The sequence below is a fragment of the Schistocerca serialis genome, chromosome 2, assembly GCF_023864345.2.
Source record: "Schistocerca serialis cubense isolate TAMUIC-IGC-003099 chromosome 2, iqSchSeri2.2, whole genome shotgun sequence".
NCBI classification, from domain to species: domain Eukaryota; kingdom Metazoa; phylum Arthropoda; class Insecta; order Orthoptera; family Acrididae; genus Schistocerca; species Schistocerca serialis.
In genome coordinates this window covers 376,690,093-376,713,105 of record NC_064639.1, presented here as the reverse complement: position 1 = coordinate 376,713,105, position 23,013 = coordinate 376,690,093, and the positions used below count along the sequence as shown (strand labels likewise).

General features: G+C 43.6%; 1 protein-coding gene and 1 long non-coding RNA gene across 9 annotated transcripts in view; one reads left to right on the top strand and one right to left on the bottom strand.

Annotated features, from left to right (window-relative positions):
* Nucleotides 1-23,013, top strand: part of LOC126457194 (sodium bicarbonate cotransporter 3) — a 989,834-nt gene that overhangs the window by 322,236 nt on the left and 644,585 nt on the right. The gene's annotated exons all lie outside the window — the stretch shown is intronic.
* Nucleotides 1-23,013, bottom strand: part of LOC126457196 (uncharacterized) — a 225,604-nt gene that overhangs the window by 81,608 nt on the left and 120,983 nt on the right. Inside the window, exon 2 of the long non-coding RNA XR_007585445.1 lies at nt 18,254-18,404. This is a non-coding gene — a long non-coding RNA (uncharacterized LOC126457196). The remainder of the gene's footprint in view (nt 1-18,253; nt 18,405-23,013) is intronic.

The following is a 23,013-nucleotide window of genomic DNA, read 5'->3' as shown; positions in this document are numbered from 1 at the left end:
CGAGTGTCTGTGTCAATTTCTAATTCTTGTAGGAGTCCCTGAGAAGCTTCAATGTCGTCTTTGCAACGTCCTGCTAAAATAATATGTCGTAAATGTTCAGGTAATTTGATTAAGCAAATGCGGATGAGTTCTGAAGGGCTGTATGGGTTTGAAAGATATTGATTCTTATGCAACATGTCTTCAAAATATTTGACAAGACTGGAAAATTCAGATTGTTCAAAGTGTTTCATCATCATGATGCTATGTTTTACACGGTCTTGTGTGGCTTGAGACCAATATGCTGAGAGGAAGGCATGGTAAAATTCTCCCTCACTGTGGCAATCGTGAATGACCGACCGCATTCTTACAGCTGGTTCATTCTCTAAGTAGCCACACATAAATTCTAATCTGTGTTCTAACGACCAGTTGGGAGGAAAACAATGAGAGAATTGATGGAGCCATGCTTGTGGATGAATGTCGTTGCCAGAATTCTTAAATGTTTTGAATTTACGTGTAGTAATGAACAGCTTATAGTCAAAATCATCATGTCGGCAAGTCGCATGTCGGTCATTGTTACGTCGTTTCGGCGGTTCCATCTCAAAATTCGGCGTACCTTGCCAACTTCTTTCACAATTTCCGAAGTGCCCTGTGTTTGTGTCTGTTCCGTATTTGTATGTCCCTCTTCCCGTATTGGGGCGCGAGTGTCCTCTGAAATACGTAATTCTTGTACTACTTGTGCCAACTGATCTTGCACTTCCCGGATTTCTCTTTTGTACTGTGTATTGATTTTGTTTGAATTTTCTAATTTGTTCATACTCTTCAGTGTCCATGAAGGCTACAGGTGTTGTGTCATTCAGATCATCATCTACCTTTGTAGATAAGTTAGTGAACTGATCTGAAAGTTCGGCTACTTTATCCGATAGTGAAATCATTTCCTCTCTATGTTTTTCTGAACCAAGTTTCAGAGTGTCCATTTGTGTTGCAATCGTGTCTACTGTGACCTTTAAGTTTTCCTGAGTTTTTGCAAGTTGCATAACCGTATCGGTAGATGCAACTGAGTCAAATTTTGCTTGCAAGGTCTCATGATTTTCATGAACAATAGTTTGCAGTTCTTTTATGGCTGCTTCGTGATTCTGTAGTGCATTTTCATGACGCGAAAAAATAGGTTGGAAATGCTCACAAATTTGTGTTTTTACGTCATTACAGACTTTTTGACATTTCGATTCAATGTGATGTAACTCAGCAGTTAAATCCTCACGTGTTCGTTCAAGAGTTTGCTCCAATGAGTCTAACTTTTTAAGATTTTGTTCCATTGTGTCTAACTTTTGAAGCTTTTGCTGTGTTTGTCTCTGATTTTGTTCCATTGTGTCTAACTTTTTGAGATTTTGTTCCACTGTGTCTAACTGTTGCTGTGTTTGTCTCTGGTGTTGTTCCATTGTGTCTAACTTTTCAAGCTTTTGTCCCGTTTGTTGCATTAATTGTAATAACAATGCACTGGTGTCTGAAACATGTTCCTCAGTGCTTTTCGGCAGTGAAGTTGCACCGGCAACATTCACATTTTGAAAAGCGGAAAATGTGTCTTGACTCATTTGAGAAAACGGTGAGAACCCAAAACCTGAGTCTGCAGTATTTGCAATATTGTGTTCTGTCATTTCGGCTTCCTGAGGCGAGCTATTGCCGACCGATCGATCGATAATGCTTCCCTCTTCACTAATTGTTTCACTGTCCACGCCATTGTTTGCCGCCCGCTCCATTTCCCTATGCACAATTACCAAATTACTACTTTGAACATCAGTTAATTCATTACTCGGTGGCGCTAACACACTGCTTTCATTTTCACTGTCATTTCTCAGTTTACTTTGGAGCCTAGTATTACGTTTTTCACACGCCATTATTGTCACAGTATTTCACACGACAACACAGAAAAACACAATTTGAAGAGCAAAAATAAGAGAACACATTAACATAACACTGAAAATAATATCTAATTAATTACAGCTGCGAAATACTTGGTGCAAATCTATATGCATGCCACAACTGTTTTACTGTACAACAATGAAAGGCTACAACTACAAAGGAGATTCTCTCTACAATTACGCGCTAGCAATAAACAAAAGCTACACTAAATACACAAACTCCAAGAAAAAATCAGAAGATTCCAGTGAGGTATCCTAGGCCAAGGGTCGACATATGAAACGTCCCCTTTGAAGAATTATACACGACTGTGCTTAACCTGACACACAATATTTTGTTAGCGCAACGCAATCTGACTTTCAAAATTCCCTACAAAAGAATGGCCCTGACTAACATTAAACTATACCTTTCACAAATCACTTACCTCACAAAAATCTTCGCTGCTCAAGCTACTGCAATACAGCGAGCGCCACTACTGCCAGCTAAATAAAAGATTCAAACTACTGAAGGCACTAACTACTGATAGGGATAGTTAGCAAATGAAAGATATTAATAGAGAACAAACAATGTATTTACCTTAATATCATCACAAGTCATAATATATATATCAGTTCATGACAAATTACAAATCTCCGCCATCTCTCTCCCCACATCCACCACTGCTGGCGGCTCACCTCCAACTGCGCAACGCTACGCGCTGTTAACATCCAGCTGCCCCTCTACAATGGCAGACAACAATGCAAACTAGCCACAGACTGCACACAGCACAGCCAGTGATTTCATTTTCATACAGAGAGCGCTATGTGGCGGCGGCGTTACCAATATAAGAACCTAAACAGCCTACTTACATAAAGAAAACATAAACAGCCTACTTACAATCTGAGTCTATATCTGCTCCTGGGTACGCCTTACAATCCAGTATCTGATTTCGGAATCTCTGTCTGACCATGATGTAATCTAATTGAAATCTTCCCGTATCTCCCGGCCTTTTCCAAGTATACCTCCTCCTCTTGTGATTCTTGAACAGGGTATTCGCTATTACTAGCTGAAACTTGTTACAGAACTCAATTAGTCTTTCTCCTCTTTCATTCATTGTCCCAAGCCCATATTCTCCTGTAACCTTTTCTTCTACTCCTTCCCCTACAACTGCATTCCAGTCGCCCATGACTATTAGATTTTCGTCCCCCTTTACATACTGCTTTACCCTTTCAATATCCTCATACACTTTCTCTATCTGTTCATCTTCAGCTTGCGACGTCGGCATGTATACCTGAACTATCGTTGTCGGTGTTGGTCTGCTGTCGATACTGATTAGAACAACCCGGTCACTGAACTGTTCACAGTAACACACCGTCTGCCCTACCTTCCTATTCATAACAAATCCTACACCTGTTATACCATTTTCTGCTGCTGTTGATATTACGCGATACTCATCTGACCAGAAATTCTTGTCTTCCTTCCACTTCACTTCACTGACCCCTACTATATCTAGATTGAGCCTTTGCATTTCCATTTTCAGATTTTCTAGTTTCCCTACCACGTTCAAGCTTCTGACATTTCACGCCCCGACTCGTAGAACGTTATCCTTTCGTAGATTATTCAATCTTTTTCTCATGGTAACCTCCCCCTTGGCAGTCCCCTCCCGGTGATCCAAATGGGAGACTATTCCGGAATCTTTTGCCAATGGAGAGATCATCATGACACTTCTTCAATTACAGGCCACATGTCCTGTGGATTCACGTTACGTGTCTTTAATGCAGTGGTTTCCATTGCCTTCTGCATCCTCATGTCGTTGATCATTGCTGATTCTTCCGCCTTTAGGGGCAATTTCCCACCCCTAGGACAAGAGAGTGCCCTGAACCTCTATCCGCTCCTTCGCCCTCTTTGACAGGGCCGTTGGCAGAATGAGGCCGACTTCTTATGCCGGAAGTCTTCGGCCGCCAATGCTGATTATTTATCAAAATGTAGGCAGTGGATGGGATCGAACCAGGGACCGAAGACGTTTTGGTTATGAATCAAAGACGCTACCTTTTTTTTTTTTTTTTTTTTTCTTTTTTTTTATCGTTGTGTTCTGTCGTTGCGGACGTCGCAAGACATCCTGTTCAAGTTCGGTGGTTGATCCTTCCACTTAGTTTTTTATTTCAGAGGCCAACCGGCTCTCTGACCGAACACGCTGATCTACCGTGCCGGCTATCCCTAGACCACGGGTATTACCTACAAGCTATACACTGCTAATAAAGATCGATTAAGGAGAAAAACAGAGGTGCTTCCAATAAACTAGACTACAGTTTTCCTTCCATAACCTCGTCATATTCTAACCTTAGCTCATTCTCTGAAGACATTTTTATTGAGAAAAAACTGTGAACTCTGTTATTTGTCGACGTCGAAGGGAGAGGTGCAAGCAAATACGAGATTAAGAATGGAGCAGAAGGAGCGATCTCCAGTAAATGGGTTCCCATATAGTGACATGTAGGCCATCTGAAGGTAACAATGGACCACGCAGTGAGACCAAGCACATGAACGTTTTCTCCGCATGATCGTACGGCTTTGTCCACAGAGTTGACTCGACGCTGTGTTACAGCAACGAACGTGGGCCTATTTGGAAAGAAAATTATTTGGATCATGATACGAGGGGCATTTAAAAAGTCCGTGCAAAGTCCGAGAGATGGCACCACTGGCGCGCGTCGAGATCGTGTTTAGTTAGTAGCATCTTTGGAAGGGACGCATATCAAGTTTCGGCCATGTCGGTCTATTTCTTTGTGTTTGGCATTCATGTGAAGTAAGGAAGTCGAGTGATTGTCAAAAAATGGATGAAAAAGAATTCCGTGTGGTGATTGAACAATACTTTATGAAAGGAAAAATGCCTCAGGAGATTAAAGAGAAGCTTGGTAAACATTATGGTGACTCTGCACCTTCGGTTAGAACAGTTTATAAGTGGTTTCAAAATTTTCGGAGAGGCCATATGGGCACAAGTGATGCGGAACGTTCTGGACACCCTGTGGAGGTTACGACTCCCGAAATCATTGATAAACTCCATGATATGGTGATGGACGACAGAATAGTTAAAGACACGGAGATTGCTAGTGCTGTGGGCATGTCGAATGAACGGGTACATAATATTTTGCATAAACATTTGGACATGAGAAAGCTATCCGCGAGATGGGTTCCGCGATTCCTCATGCTTGACCAAAAACGGAATCACGTAGAGTGTTGCTAGGATGGTTTGCAGCTGTTCAGGAAGAATCTGCAGGACTTTAAGAATCGTTTCGTCACTATGGATGAAACATGGATACATTACTGTACTCCTGAGACCAAACAACAATCTAAACAATGAGTTACCAAGGGAGAATCTGCACCAAGAAAGGCGAAGACCATTCCTTCAGCCGGAAAGGTTGGCGACTGTCTTTTGGGATTCGAAAGGGATAATCCTCATCGACTATCTGGAAAAGGGTAAAACTATTATAGGTGAATATTATTCATCATTATTGGACCGTTTGAAAACTGAGCTGAAAGAAAAATGCCGGCGATTGGATCGCAAAAATGTCCTTTTCCATCACGACAATAGATCAGCACACACCTCAGCAATTGTGGTCGCAAAATTAATGGAAATAGGATTCCAACTCGTTTCACATCCCCTTCGCCACACTTGGCTCCCTCGGACTACTATTTCTTCCCCAATTTCAAGACATGGCTGATGGACAAAGATTTTATTCAAATGAGGAGGTGATTGCAGCAACTAACAGCTATTTTGTAAACTTGGACAATTCCTTTTATTTGGAAGGGATCAACAAATGAGAACAGCGTTGGACGAAGTGTATGAGTCTTAAAGGAGACTATGTCGAAAAATAAAATAGGTTTACATCAAACACGTAAGTAGGTTTTATTTTTGCACGGACTTTTCAAATGCCCCTCATAGAGGCGTTGGTATTGAAACACGTTTTCAAAATTTTCCGTTTCCCGACGCAATCTCATGTAATTTCCATAAGAAGTAAGTGGTTTCGGCAGCCACCGGCCATGTTCAGTTCATAATAAGGAAGCAGCACTTCACTGACAACCAGTTGGAGAAAATCACAGTGATAACCAATGTGGTTTTCTCACAATGCTTGGTAGTGAAATTGTGCTGCCTTCGTATAATCTTAACATAAACGGTCATGGCCGGAACCAGTAAATTCTTGTTGAAATGATATGTGATTGAACCGGAAATTCGATAAATTTAAAAACAAATGTAGAGCTATCAGCGTCGATGGTTCGGTGTCGTTTCGTGTGGGCAGTGCTAGTGCAGTATTTTCCCTCGCCAAGAGGCGCTACGGGCTTTAACATGAAGTTGAAATATTTTATATATTCAAAGAAAGCCACCATTTACAACAGGCTGCTTTGATAAAATGAGTACTTAATTTAGCACTAGTAACCAGTTTCGAGTTAAAGCTCACTGTGGACATGGACGCGTTATCCTCGGAAGTGATATGAAATGCACGAATGTACAGTGAGGTGACAAAAGTCATGTGACACCTTCAAATATTGAGTCGGACTTCCTCATAACTGGACTAGTGCAGCAACTCAACGTGGCATGGACTCGGTCGTTGGAAGTCCCCTGCAGAAATATTGAGTCAGGTTGCCTTTAAAACCGATTATATTGGGGAAAGTGTTTCCGGTGCAAGATTTTGTGCACGAACTGACCTCTCGATTATTTCCCATGAATGTTCGATAGCATTCATGTCAGATGATCTGGGTGGCCGAATCATTCCGTCGATTTGTCCAGAATGTTCTCCAAACCAATCGCAAACAGCTGTGGCCTTGTGACATGGCGCATTGTCCTCCATAAAAATCCGTCGTTGTGTGGGAACATGAGGTCCGTGAATGGCAGGAAATCGTCTCCAAGTGGCCGAACATAACCATTTCCAGTCAATGCTCGTTTCAGTTGGACCAGAGGACACAGTCCAGTCCGTGTAAACACAACCCACACCTTTATGGAGCCACCACCAATTTGCACAATTCCTTGTTGACAACTTAGGTCCCTGGCTTCGTGGGTACTGCGCCACACTCGAACCCTACTATCAGCTCTTATCAACTGAAATCTGGCCTCATCTGACCAGACCACAGTTTTCCTGTCATCTAGGGTCCAAACGACATGGTCACGGGCAAAGGAGAGGCGCTGCAGGCGATGTCGTGCTCTTATCAAAGGCAACCGCATCGGCCGGCTGCTGCCACAGCCCGTTAATGCCAAATTTAGCTGCAAAGTCCTAAGGTGTACGTTCGTCGTACATTCCACATTGATTTCTGCGGTTATTTCACGCTGTGACACCTCAAAGCGAACGCCGTTACTCTCGGTTGTTAAGTAAAGGCCGTCGGCCACTACGTTGTCCATGGCGAGAGGTGGTGTTAAAATTAGCAGTATTTAATTCCCAAAAGATTTCCGAAATGGGATGTCCCATGCTTCTAGCTCCATCTACCATTCTGCCTTCAAAGTCTGTTAATCCCCGTCGTGTGAATCACCTGAGTACAAACGACAGCTCCGCCAATGCACTGACCTTTTATATCTTGTGTAGGCGATACTATCGCCGTGGTTACAGGTGCATACCGTTACCCCATGATTTTATCATCTCAGTGTACATAGAATAGTCGTTAACAGATACGTCCTTGGAATAAATTGCCGGCAACTTTCCATAAACAAATGTTTGCAGTCCAGATACTTGTACTTCCTTAAAATAAAATGTTGCATACACATTTTTAACATACGTGCCTGGACTGCGAACAGTTGTATATGCATGCTGTCTCGCAATTAATTCCAAATCTGTGTCAGTTGACGATCATGACATGCGTGAAAGTGCATTACATGTGACGTTTGATATGTACTTCAATATGGAATTTAATAGTTGGAACAGCTTGCATAAATAGTAATAAGTCTAATAGTTTTAGCAGGGATGAAAAATCATCACAGTTTATATTCGGTAAAAAGTAGAAAAAAATGAAATTACAGGCAGGAAGAATTAAACTGAGCGCGGGCAAGAATGGAAGTAAGGAGAGGGCGCACGAGGGAAAGAGAAACGTGGTAGATACGGATAAAGGAGAAAATATAGTGGCATAACTAAGAAACTGAAAGAGAGAGAGAAGCGTAAGTGATATAAAATGGGACATACACAGCCTGACTAAAAAGTGAAGCACCTAGAAGACATGGGCGAATGTCAGCGGATGTCAGTGTAACTTCGAACACGTGCAAACCGTCGACTGGTTCGTAAACGATTAGAGCTGCATTTCTCTCCGACAGATAGAACGCATTAGCGTTGCTGTGTTGTACCACGCCTGGTAGAATATACACTATGTGATAAGTATCCGGACACCTCCCAAACCAAATGATTTTCATATTAGGTGCATTGTGCTGCCACCTACTGTCCGGTGCTTCGTATCAGCGACCTCAGAAGTTACAATTGAAAGGAAACAGCCCTCGGTCACTATTTTTAACGAATTAACCGGGTTTCAACACTGCTAGGAGTGTCTTCCTCAGAATTTAAATCAAAGAATGGTCTATTACATGATCACAGAATTATGACTAAAAACGTATTATACAGAGTATAAGTACAGAACCATAGTGAAAGGCTGGCAGTACTTATATGTCATTTAAAAAATTAAAAAATGCCAAAAGGGCATTAGTCACAAAGATATTTTAGAGAAAAAATTGTGATGGCAAGCCACTAAGGGCTGCTCGTTACAAAATTTTGTGACCTCCGAAGTCATTAGACATGGTGAGAGAGCAGAACGGGGCGCTTCGCGGAAGTAATGGACTTCTGACGTGGTCAGGTGAATCGGTGTCACTTGCGTCATACGTCGGAACGCTAGATTTCCACACTCCTAAACATCCCTAGGTCCACTGTTCCGGACTGAAGCGCCTAGAACCTCTCGGCCACCGTGGCCGGTCAGGAATTCCAAACTGCATCAGGATCCGCTACAAGTACTATGACAGTTAGTGGGGAGGTGAGAAAACTTGGATTTCACGTCGAGCTGTTGCTTATAAGCTACACATCACGGCACTAAATGCCAAACGACGCCTCGCTTGGTGTAAGGAGCGTTAACATTGATCGACTGAACAGTGGATAAACGATGTGTGGAGTGACGAATCACGGTACACAATGTCCCCATCCAATGACAGGGTGTGGGTATGGTGAATGCCCGGTGAACGTCATCTGCCAGTGTGTGTAGTGCCAACAGTAAAATTGGAAGGGCCGGCCGCGGTGGCCGTGCGGTTCTAGGCACTCCAGTCCGGAGCCGCGCTGCTGCTACGGTCGCAGGTTCGAATCCTGCCTCGGGCATGGGTGTGTGTGATGTCCTTAGGTTAGTTAGGTTTAAGTAGTTCTAAGTTCTAGGGGACTAATGACCACAGCAGTTGAGTCCCATAGTGCTCAGAGCCATTTGAACCATTTGAAAATTGGAAGGCGGTGGTGTTATGGTGTGGTCGCGTTTTTCATCGAGAGGCTTGCACCTCTTGTTGTTTTGCGTGGCACTGTCATAGCACAGGTCTACATTGATGTTTAAAGCACCTTCTTGCTTCATTCTGTTGAAGAGAAATTCGGGGATAGCGATTGCATCTTTCAAAACGATCGAGCACCTGTTCATAATGCACGGCCTGTGGCGCAGAGGTTGCACGACAATAACATCCTTGTAATGCTCAGAGTACTGACCTGAATACTATAGAAAACCTTTGGTATGTTTTGGAACGCCGACTTTGCGTCAGGCCTCGCCGACCGACATCGATACCTCTCCTCAATGCAGCAGTCCGTGAAGAATCGGCTGTCATTCCCCGAGAAACCTTCCAGCACCTGGTTAAATATATGCGTGCGAGAGCGGAAGCTGTCATCAAGGCTAAGAGTGGGCCAACACCATATTGAATTCCAGCATATCGTTGGAGGGCGTCAGGAACTTATAAGTCATTTTAAGCCAGGTGTCCGGATACTTTTGATCACATAGTGTATAAGAGGCGTGAACAGTGGCACATGTTGAGTGACCACTGTGAGGACACGGAATTGTCGGGAACTCTTGTGATACAGCGTTATCAGCGAGCGACAGTTCGAAAGGGGTCGCACAGTGCTGCTCCATCTGACTTGCAAGATTCAGATTTGTGTGGTATTCGGACGTGACAGTGGCCAAATGTTGAACACTACGGGAACGGGAGGGCAGGCATACTCGTCGTCAAGATTCTGACAGCCACAAGGGATGGTCGCCGTATTATGCACCATGCACACTGCAACACATTCACACCTGCGCATGCCATCCAAAAACAAGTAATGGACTCACTGCAACATTTAGTGTCGCCCCGCATCACTGGTCAGAATCTAGTAGCAGCCAGACTTGGGAATTGCGGTCCCATGCGTTTTGCCGTTAATACCACAAGACGAACGGCAGCGCTTCTAGTGGTACCGTGACTGGGAAGCATCTGTTGCTGTGAATCGCGGTCTTGTACTAACCCGGAGGACCATCGTCGAATGTGGCGGCGATATGTAGAGAGTCCAATCTTCCAGGTTTCTGGAGAAATTACAATTAAAAAAGAAATCAATGACAAAAATCAATACTTAATCTATCGCCTAACAATGGTTTCCCTTAAGAATTCAACTCCTATCATTATCAAAATTACCGTCTGCTGCTACGCACATACACAAACCCTTTTCTTTCAATTAATAAGCGCGCTGCAAGTTATAAAAAAATATCGACTCAATACCAAATCCTGTGTCGCTGCTGGCGGACACGACCCCTCGCCCAACACACGTGCGCACCACAGCAGGCGGGCTCCTACACTGGCTTCAAAACTGCCACTAATTAATCAGTGCGCTGCGAAGCGCGACAACAATATCTTACATTCCAGAGCTTGTGTATGCGCGCTGTAGCCAACCTTTAAATCCTAAGAGAGTATTGCCAATTCTCAAAGTCTCATGCGAAAGTTTCGTGGTGCCATTTTTCGACAGGACAATGCCCATCCACACATGGCACGAGTGTCTGTAAAATGTTTACGTAATTCTGAGGTACTCCCTCGGCCAGCAAGAGCTACAGAAGTTTCCCCGATAGAACACGTATGGGATCAGCTAAGACGTAAAGGTCGCCCAAGTGCCAGTATCCGGGATATCAAGTGCCAGTTACAACAGATTCAGCTTGCTCAGGAGAGGATACAAAGGTTCCTTGACACTCTTGCCAACCAAATCAGTTCAAACATCCATGCCAGGGGAGGTGGTCTCATACTAAGAAGTTATTAGTAAATTTGTAGTATTTTGGACTTAAGATCAAATACCCACTTGACTCATGAACTATCGTTTTGTTTCCTCCTTCCCTTCTGGGTGCTTTACTTGGTTCGTCAGGCGGTGTACTTCATCTACATCAAACTCCGCAAGCCGCTAATGGTGTGTGGCGGAGGGTACTTTTGGTACCACTATCTGATCCCTCCAACCCTGTTCCACTCGCGAACAGTGCGGGGAAGAATGATTGTCGATAAACCTCTGTATTTGCTCTAATTTCTCGAATTTTCTCCTCGTGGTCAACAAGCGAGATGTATGTGGTGGGTGGTCGGGGGGGGGGGGGGGGGGGGGGGGCTAATATGTTTTCCGACTCCTCCTGAAAAATGCTGTCCCCAAATTTCAATAGTAAATCTTTCCGTGATGCGCAACGCCTTTCTTGTAACGTCCGCCAGTGGAGTTGAGTTTGTTTAGCATCTCCGTAACGCTCTCTTGCCAGCGAAACGATCCCTTGACGAAACGCGCCGCTCTTCGTTGGATCTTCTCTATCAGTCCTACCTGACAGGAATCCCATGTAGATGAACAATACTCAAGAATCGAGCGAACAAGAGCCTTATAAGCCACTTCTTTCGTGGATGAGTTCCATTTCCTTAAGATTCTTCCGATGATTCTGAGTCTGGTGTCTGCTTTTCCCACTATTGTTTTATATGGTCATTCCACTTAAGGTCGCTCTGGGTAGTTACGCGTAGATATTTTACGGCAGACTCTGTCTCCAGCTCTTTGTCATCAATAGTGTAGCTGTATAGTAGTGGATTTCTTTTCGTATTAATGTGCAATATGTTACATTTATTTACGTTCAGGTTCAGGTGCCAGAATCTGCACCATTCATCAATTCTCTGCAGGTTGTTCTCCAAATTCTTACTGTCTTCTGGCGTTGCTACCTTGGTATAGACTACTGCATCATCTGCGAATAGTCTTAAAGAGCATATATTGTAAACATCAACGGTCCTATCGCACTTCCCTGTGGTACTACATATACTACCTTCACATCTACCGATTTAGTTCCGGTAAGAGCGACGTATTGAGTTCTGTCTGCAAGAAAGTCTTGAATGCAATCGCAAGTCTGCTCCGATACTCCGTAAGCTGCTATTTTTTTCATTAAACGGCAATGCGAGACGATGTCAAATGCCTTACTGAAATCGAGGAACACAGCATCAGTCTGAGTCCCGTTGTCCACTGCGCAGTGGATCTCATGGAGGAACAGAGCGAACTGAGTTTCATAGGATCTCTGCTTGCGGAATCCATGCTAATTTTTGTAGAGGAGACGTTCATTTTCCAAAGACGTCAAAATTCTTGAGCATAAAGGATGTTCAATAATTCTACAACAGAGTGACGTCAACGATATAGGTCTATAATTGTGTGGATCTGTCTTACGGCCTTTCTTAAAAACGGAAATGACTTGCGTTTTTTTGCAGTCGTTACATACCTTTCGTTGCTTAAGCGATATACGGTAAATTACTGCTAGAAGAGAAGCAAGTTCTTTCGCATAATCTTTATAGAATCTTATAGCTCTCTCATCTGCTCCTGAAACCTTTCCACTACTAAGGGATTGTAGCTGCTTTTCAGTTCCGTAGTCGGCTATATCAATATCTGCCATTTCGATGTTCGTGCGATGGTTGAAAGGAGGGACAGTGTAACGATCTTCCGCGGTGAAACAACTTCGGAAGACCGAATTCAATATTTCGGCCTTCTCTCTGTTATCTTCCGTTTCGGTACCGGTGTGGTCGTTAAGAGGATGAAAAGATTATTTTGACCCATTTACTTATTTTGCATACGACCAAAATCTCTTAGGGTTTTTACTCAGGTCAGTTGACAACGCCTTACTTTCAAAATCTTTGAACGCTTCTTTCATTGCTCTCCTTACGCACATTTTGCTTCGTTCAGCTTTTGTTTGTGAGCTAGGTTTTTACTTCCCTTGTATCTGAGACGAAGTCCTCTTTGTTTACGTAGCGCTTTTCTAACACCGCTATTAAACCGTGGTGGATATTTCCCATCCCTTAAAACCTTACTCCGAACATACTTACCTGGGTCATACTGAACAACGCCTTTGAATTTTTTCCATTTGTTCTCCACATCTTCGTCTTCATCACCGAATATTCGATGCTGACTGCTGAGATATTCTGAAATTTGTATCCTGTCACCCTTGCTGAGCAAATATATCTTCCTATCTTTCTTAACATTCCTTGTAGAACCCGTTATCATAGATGCTGTCACAGCCTTATGATCACTGATACCTTCCTCTACGCTACTGATTCGATAATTTCGGGTTTCTTTGATGCCAGGAGGTCTAAGACGTTACTTTCACGAGTTGGTTCTCTATCACCTTACGATAATTTTCGGACAAGACATCCAGAACAATACCACTAGATTCCTTATCTCTGGCATCAGTTTTGATGGCATAATACTCTCAATCTACACCTGGAAAGTTGAAGTCACCCCCTATTACAACGGCATGATGCTTAATTGTTTCTCAGAGAGAATCGACCATATACTATAATTGTCAGGGAAGAGTGATAAAATTGAAGAAAAGGAAGTTCTTCAGCTTTTTCTTACCAAACGGGCAATAATTTTGAGCAGAGTGCAGGAAAACATGTTCCAGAGGCGGTCAGAAGCTACAGAGATACCACCATCATCTACAGGCGGGTAGATTTAGACGAGTTAAACTGGAAACATAAGTTTATAGCTAATTTTTTGGGTAGTTTTGACACTTACGTCTCCCTTGGCATCCGACAGTTAACTTGCACAAAACGGTCAAGGCCTAATAATTCTATAGGCGTTACAAAAGTGTCTAGAGTGTAATCAGCTGTCTGCATTCACATAGGTTGATAACTGACTGCCAATCCTGTTCTGTCTCGAAAAGACTAATGCCATTAAGAAAATCTTGCTGTAGTTATTATTTCCAACCCAAAGGTATGAACGGTAGATAATCTCAAAAAATTACAACCTAAAAAAATTTATAGTAGGTCGAACATTGTATTGAAAGTTAGATAAATATTTCTGGAAAATATGTCAGTATCGTGATCCATCTTAAACAACAGACTTTTGCAAGCTAAACACGCACCTCAAAGGTATTGGTTACTCGTCAATAGGTCAAGTAACAGTAAAAACAGGAACCACTGTCTTGAAACAGTTATTTTCCAGTTGTATTTCAAAACACAGTGTTTCAGAATGATTGCAATTAGAGATGATTTGCTTCTTCACATTTTGTGACCCAGCTGGAGCGCTGGGTTCCAGCAAATCTTTAGCATTTCAAATCAGGTGAACTATCTCCTAAAACGAATCAGATATATCAGTCAAATGTGTTTCAAACGCAAAAGGTTTAGATTCACTTATTAGCTCCTATACTGGGTAAAAAGTATTTAAACCGACAAACTCTGGGAGGTTGTAGGTGACATCAAAACAAATATTTTTCCCTAAAGTCATTTTTTCCTATGAGGATTATTTCAACCGGTGGAGGCCATATATCGCTCTTCAGTGGTTAGAGGCCGTTTTACGATCTTCAGTTGTAGGCAACTGCTGTCCACCAGTGTAGTAGTGCATTGAATCTGTATACTAACGGATCGATACACCTGGAGTAAGTACACTGATATGGTTGGTGCGTACTACGTAGCACACCACAACGGACGAGCTGCGCAGCGGTTTATCAACAACAATATCCTAATCGCCGTATCCCGCATCACACGACCTTTGCTGCTGTGTACCAACATCTGCATGAGACCGGGTCATTTAGTAGAGTACCTGGACAGGGACGCCGCCGCACGGTAAGAACGCTGCAATTTGAGGAAGCTGTCTTGCAGCATGTGGAGCGGGATCCTTCAATCAGCACTCGTGCAATTGCACATAACATGGGAGCGAATCAGACGAATGTAAGAACAGTTATTCGAGAGCAATTTTTACGTCCATTTCATTTACAGCGTGTCCACAACCTGGAACCAGTTGATTATTCACCCAGAGCACAGTTTTCGCGGTGGTACCTGGAACAGTGTGAAATATATCCCACATTTCCATCCTCTGTGTTATTTACCGATGAAGCAACGTTTGGGCGTGATGGAGTCTTCAACATGCACAATTCGGATGTTTGGAGTGAGGATAACCCACATGCCACAGTTACTAGTGCCCATCAAGTACGGTTCTTCGTTGATGTGCCGGTCGGTGTTGTTGACGACTGTTTAATTGGGCCGTATCTGATACCTAGGCCATTAAATGGCAGGCAGTATTACAATTTTCTCGCCAGAGCATTGCCAGAACTGCTGGAAGACGTCCCGTTCCCTACAAGACAACGCATGTGGTCCCAACATGAATTTTCTCGCCAGAGCATTGCCAGAACTGCTGGAAGACGTCCCGTTCCCTACAAGACAACGCATGTGGTTCCAACATGACGGGGCGCCGGCACATTTCAGTCGTCGTGTGCGTCGATTCCTGGACCCACAGTTCCCAGAAAAGTGGATTGGCAGAGATGGTCCTATACCATGCCCTGCTCGATCCCCAGATATTTCCCCTCTGGACTTTTTTGTGTGGGGAGAGATGCACAACCTTGTTTATGCAACTCCTGTTGCATCAGAAGAGGATCTGGTTGCCCGGATAGTAGCAGCAGCAGGAACAATTCAGGATACTCCTGGGGTTTTTGTCCGTGTCAGACAGAACATGATCCGACGGTTTAACCTTTGTTTACGTGTCAATGGAGGCATTTGTGAAAATCTACTGTAATTGAAATTGGGTTGTGTTAATGTGTTGCCTCTTGGTCATAAAAAAAAGGAAAAGTGTTTGTTGGTTTAGTTAATTTGCCACCAGAGAAATCTTCCTCTACCGGTTTAAATATTCCTCATAAGAAAAAATGACATTAGGGAAAAATATTTGTTTTGATGTCCCGTACGACCTCCCAGAGTTTGTCGGTTTAAATACTCTTCACCCTGTACATTGTCATCCATACATCTTACGAGGAATCATCAGATTTTAAATCAATAAATATTTCCTACCTCACTCAAGCACTTTCTGTCTGACCCACCACAATAAATTAATGTGTGTGCCCTCGCTGCAGTATGCATCCTGAATTTCCTCACGACACCGCACGCCGACAAAGACTGTGAGCAATACGAGAATTAGGTTGCGTTGCCAGTGGTGTAAATAGCACGTGCGGGCACTTAGGCTGCGCGCGATCACTTACCGACTGAGAAACGTGAGTCACATAATTTTAAAACGACTCGGTTTTCCTTTTAACTCCCGCCAGAAGCCACTCGTGGCAAGTAGGGCAGGACCTGCACGTTCCTCTTCTGCCAGCAGTCGTTGGCTCCGAGTAGCGCAGTCATTTCTCACTGCTAGCAGAAACAAAATCGCGTTGTGCATTTCCACTGAACTGGATCCTTTGATGTAAAAGCTAACGAGATATAGTGTTTAGACGATTTCATTAAGGCCTGTCCAGAGTTTTACAGTTAAGACATAGGCCGTAATGGTGATATGAGACTTACGTTTAGTTATCCGCAACTACAAAAAATAAATTTTTGAATATTGCGTCTCATGATACCGCTGTTCATAAAATTACTATAGTTTCATTATTTCTCGGCCAACTCAGCATCATTACTGTACCGTTAGGCGGATACTGTTCCGTTCTGGATGCCTCTTCCTAACTTACAGAGTATGCTATCGTGTCTCACTGTGTATTCCCTTCTGTTGTGCGTACAATTTGATGTCACTCGACATAGACCAGCTGCCTGACCATGAAACTTCTGAAACTGCGTAGAGCAATATTTTTACATCTCGTGCGGCGTTGTCAGTTGGGATATTTTACATAGTCGCATAGCGTTAACGAACTGCGTTCTATTACGAGGCATGGAGCTGAGCCACACATAGCTAGAATACATGTGACAGTTGGTCTGGTACACCGACCAGCCTGAACGTGGTTTCTGGGGGATTTTCCATGCACCAATCTCTGCTCACCAAAGTTTATGCAATTGCAGACTGACAGTGCTCACGACTTCCCTATCTTAGGTTAACTTACGACCATTGCAAAGTGAAAGGTGGCTGAGAACAACGTTGAAGCAAAATAAACTCGCTCAGTTATGGAATCATCGGGCCACGTAAGACGAGGTAAACTCTAGGGAGGGTGGAGGGAGAGGGGCAGGTGGGGAGGGGGATGTGTGTGTGTGTGTGTGTGTGTGTGTGTGTGTGTGTGTGTGTGTGAGAGAGAGAGAGAGAGAGAGAGAGAGAGAAAGAGAGAGAGAGAGAGAGAGAGAGAGAAAAGGAGAGAAGGGGGCAGGGGAGGTGACGTGTGGGATGGTCAGGGGCAGGCGGCTAATTTTTTTTTACTCAAATGGGAATGCTTAAAAGTTTCAAAATGTGCAAATGTGTGTGAAAACTTATGGGACTTAACTGCTAAGGTCATCAGTCCCTAAGCTTACACACTACTTAACCTAAATTATCCTAAGGACAAACACACACACACACACACACACACACACACACACACACACACGCCCATGCCTGAGGGAGGACTCGAACCTCCGCCGGGACCAGCCGCACAGTCCACGACTGTAGCGCCCTGGACCGCTCGGGTAATCCCGCGTGGCTTAAAAGTTTCTCTTTTTTTATGAACATTAGATTAGCCAAGCACCAAGTGGAGAATAACAGTTTGGTGAGGGCTTCAACATTTCATATGGTCACCGTTTAGATCTTCCAGTTTTAATTACGCAACGCCCAATCTCTGAAAAACGTTGACCCGTTTAATTACTCAGCTGGCACTGCCAAAGCAATGAAAACATTAGTATAAGGTAATAAAAGATGTAGAACATTATCAAAGCAGTTCAAAGATGGCTGAACCTCTTAACTGCTACTGGGGCTATCGACTACGTTCCACGTCGTCATCCTGTTTCCGGGTCGCCCGCCTCCCCCCCCCCCCCCCCCCGCCCCTTCCCCACCACTTCCAGAAAAAAAGCAAAAATGGTTCCTCATTCGCTTCAACACAACCAACGTTTCTTAGGGAGGTTCAGAAGTTCTAGTCTTCCACCTTCCTGGTGCGTGAATGCACGAGATAGTGCTACAAACGTTTAACCTCTAATCGTAACTTCAATTTCTTTTCAGACAACACAACATACCTCCTCTCAGTAACTGCCCAGTTCTTCCATGTTAATACATTAGATACGTCCTATTTCACGTCTTCCTTTATGACGTTTCGAACTGCCGATGATTCAGGGAATAGCTTTTCCTTCGTTCCTTATCGTCTTTGAACGTCGTTAGTAACGGCACCTGCAACAATAAAGGAAGTACAGTAGTTAGGACACATTCATTACAAAATTTATTTTCTTTACATTTTTCGTGCTTCCCAATAGACCTGAAATAACTATCTCCATTTTTTCATCGAAGACAGCGTCCCACTGTATACAAAAAAATTCTGTAATTCGTTCAGCACTGCTCTTAATCTGTCCTGTTCCAGAACAATGAAAATACGGAACTACTGTCCAGAAGGGTGAACATTCAGTACTCAGGGTTGCTACTTAGGGTTGCCGCAATCACTAAATGGTCAGGCACTTACCACGTGAGTTACTTTTAGGAGAAAAAGACGTAAGTATCAGCTTTCTATATGACCGGAATCAAGATGTATATCACAAGTTGTACAGACCTTAATACTGTGTGATGTACGCAGAGTCTTTTAACTGTGTAATCTTCACAGAGTGTTAAAATCAATCCTGCAACTAATACGCTGAAACTGCTGTAGAGTTCCAGAAATAAACACAAGACTAGATGGAGATAGAATCATGATACTCGTAAACTGGAGTCTAACACGTAAACGTAAACACCACTCAAAAAAATCAAATGTGTGTGAAATCTTATGGGACTTAACTGCTAAGGTCGTCAGTCCTTAAGCTTACACACTACTTAACCTAAACCATCCTAAGGACAAACACACATACCCATGCCCGAGGGAGGACTCGAACCTCCGCCGGGACCAGCCGCACAGTCCGTGACTACAGCGCCCCAGACCGTTCGGCTAATCCCGCGAAGCACCCACTCAAAGATTAGGCCTTAGGTCTCATCCGACTGCTGCCCACAAAGCATTATGATTGCTTATTTACTCAAACAGCATCTCATTTAGCCTCACAAGGGCTGTGAGTGCACCCAGTACAACATCAAACTACCCCAGAAAAAACCTGAGGTGGTACTGGGAATGAAACCCAGATCCTTCTGCACCGAAGGCAGCGACACTAACCGTTCGGCTAAGGTGGCGATGGAAGTCTAACACTTAATTCGCTAAGAAATACGCAGTATGTAACTTGTGGCTTGTCTTGGAGCTTCCCTGAAAAAGTGGACACCAAGTCCACTACTGCACTTTTAGAACTATTTAGCGTTAGCGTTCATATTAGTGTGCATGAAGGCTGTAAATTTTGTTTGCCCATCGTACGCAGCCTCGATATAGAACATCGTCCGTTACGGGCTCTATAATATATCTGCTATCAGACAATTTCTGTTTTTAATCATCTTCTAGCAACCTGTGAAACACACCAAATTACTGAAAGAAGAAAACAAAACATTATCATCGACTGCATCACTCTAGGGTGATGTGTGGATTATCGATAAAAAGAGAGTTTTGATGTACACTGTGAGACAAGGAAAAAAAGACGCCCCGCAAGGAATTATCCAATTGAGGCGGAAATCAGTACTGATGTAAATGTACAGAGAAACAAACGATTACAATTTTCGAAGAAGTATGTGAGTAATTCAAGAGAAAGAGCTTGAGAAATTGAGCAAGTGAATAAATCGTTGGTCCACTTCTAACCTTACGCAAGCACTTGCACTGGTTGATGGTATTGTTGGATGTCCTCCTGAGGGATATCGTGCTAAATTCTAATCAATTAGAGCATTAGATTGTCAAAACCCCGAGCTAGTTGGAGAATACCGCCTGTAACACTCCAGACGGTCTCAACTGGGGAGAGATCCGGCGACCTTGCTGGCAAAGGTAGGATTGGCAAGCACGAAGACCAATAGAAACTTACGACGTTTGCGGGCGGGCATTACCTTGCTGAAATATAAGCCCAGAAAGGCTTGCCATGAATGGCGATAAAATGGGGTGGAGAATATCGTATACGTATCGCTGTGATGTAAGGGTGCTACGGATGACAACCAAAGGTGTCCTGCCGTGAAAAAAAATGGCACAAATACAATCACTCCCGGTTGTGGGGCCGTAAAGCGGGCGACAGTCAGGCTGGACTCTGGGGCGTCTCCAGACACGTCCTCGCTGGTCATCGGGGGATCAGTTCGAAGCGGTACTCACCACTGAAGGCAACTGTACTTCAGTCAGTAAGAGTCCAGGCCGGACAGTGGTGGGATACCAACCTGACTGTCGCCTGCCATACGGCCCGACCACCATGGCTGATGATCTGGGATGCCATTTCTTTTCAGAGCAGAATCGCTTTGGTTGTCATCGCGGCGCTCATACAGCACAGCCGTACGTCGACGATATTCTACGCCCCGTTCCCTTGCCCTTAATGGCAGGCCATCCTGAGCTTACATTTCAGCAAGATAATGCCCGCCCGCACAAGACAAGAGTTTCTACTGCTTGTCTTCGTGCTTACTAAACCCTACCTTCGTCAACAAGGTCGCCGGATCTCTCTCCGATTGAGAACATTTAAGAGTATTACGGGTAGGGCCCTCCAGCCATCTCAGGATTTTGACGATATAATTCACAAGTTAGAATTTGGCACGATGTCCCTCAGGAGGACATTCAATAACTTTTCACTGCCAAACTGAATAACTGCTTGCGTAAGGACCAGAGATGGAGCAAAACGCTTTATTGACTTCCTCAGTTTGTGATGCTCTTTCTTCTGAATAACTCGTACAATTTTCCTCAAATTGTAATCATTTGTCTGTCTGTACATGTGCATCACATCTACCGATTTCCGTCCAATTCGGATAATTCCTCCGTGGTTCATTTTCTTTCTTCCGTTTCTATATATATATATATATATATCCAAAGGCAGTACTTCGGGTCAGATAGTTTGTATTTCAGTCCACATGTGGACATACCAAGACAAGAAGTTCGATTTTGGTGCATGAAATAACGTGAATTCTCAGTGATTTGTTGTTTGAATACGTACTGAAGTTATACTGTACGTTTTATCCGACATACATTGTAAACATTCTATCCCTATTTGATAGAGATAATGGTAGTGTTTAGAAGTAGCTCCACATGTGGACTGGTGAAATTTTCATGCTAGCTATACTACGACATGTTACACAGACTTTATCCGAAAGTTAGTATTCGATAATGTTCTGTTTTAAATTGACAGCACTGCCACTTGGTGTTTTTATATACATAACACTTTTATTTTATCTATATTTTTTTAGGTCGATTGATGATCAAGTTGCAACTGGCCGATACAGTCAAATTTCAAAAATCATACAGCGCGTAGCGGACAATGTTTTCATTTGGAAAAAAAAGTGATAAAGTACCTAGACGGTGTGATTTACGGATATATGTAAGGCAAAGGGGCATGAAATTTGGCCAGTCACATCATAAAGTAGCAGACGCCATTCGTATTTATAGAAGTGTACATCAGCACTGTTTCATTCAAACAACGGGAGATACTTCGTAGATGATTGATACAGCGGGCTGCGAATGGTTGTGCCTTAGACCGTCTTCAGATCTTAGTCGCTGCCTACCGCAACACATAATGAATACAACATAACTGTAGTAAGACGGGAAAAAAGCAGGCTGTCCATTGTGGTAAGTTTCTGTGGGATCAAACTGCTGAGGTCAACGGGCCTTAGGCCTACACACTACTTAACCTAAGTGGACTCGAAACTCCGACGGGGGGAAGCCGCGAGAATCGTGCAATGCGCCTAAGACCTCGCGGCTACCCCGCGCGGCTCAGACTGTCCATGATCGTCTTCTTGAAGGAGCTTTACATGCTGTTCGCCATACTCTCAACATCACGCCATACTCCCTGAAGACTTGGCCAAAGAAGTATGTTGAGTTGGGCTTAGATGGTGTGTGTGTGTGTGTGTGTGTGTGTGTGTGTGTGTGTGTGTGTGTGTGCGTGTGTGTGTGAAATCCACACTAATGAACACAATGCTCTTTATGTCACCTGAAACTCACCTTCGACTAATGGAAATCAGAGAAACGAGACGAGATGACACGAGTATACTTTTGCCATTGGCAATTCTTGCATTTTCTGAAACTGAGGAAGGGGGAGCTGTAGCACTCGATTATATTAACGTAGCTGGGTGTTTTCAATTTTATCAGTAATGCACAAACGTCATTCAAACTGTACAGCTATCAAAAATGATCTGAGAACATGGGTCGGACAGGAGGCGTGTCCAGATGGCCGAGACAGTTATGGCAATTGTTAAATATAGGCGGAGCAACCGGGGTCTAGTTCCGATCCAGCACAAATTTTCAACTTTCGCCATTGTAATACCGCAATGGCCGTGGCTGGGAGGCATGATTTCCTACCAACCCCTTTCCATTTCTTCCCCTTCTTCTATTTCAGAAAATGAAGTACAGGTCTTGTCATCCCGAGTGTTGTCTGTTCTGTCTTACATGCCCGACAGAACAGACTAACGTAAAGGTGTTTCATGTGAGACACTGCTCACCTGCCATGCAGCTAATTTGGTAGATAGCATAACACGTTACGGACGACAGCTCTCGAATTCGACTGCTAGTGTCCTGTTCAGACTTACTGAACATGCGTGCGATCCACTTTGGAGACGTATTGAGCAGACTCATCATTTGCAACATCTGTTTCACAGCCGGAGATTACGGTGCTCGAGCTGCGGCAAAATGTCGCGCACTTTTATTCATTTGCACAGAATATTTAATATGTAACGTTACTTTAGCTAGCTCGCCCTTAAGTGTTGC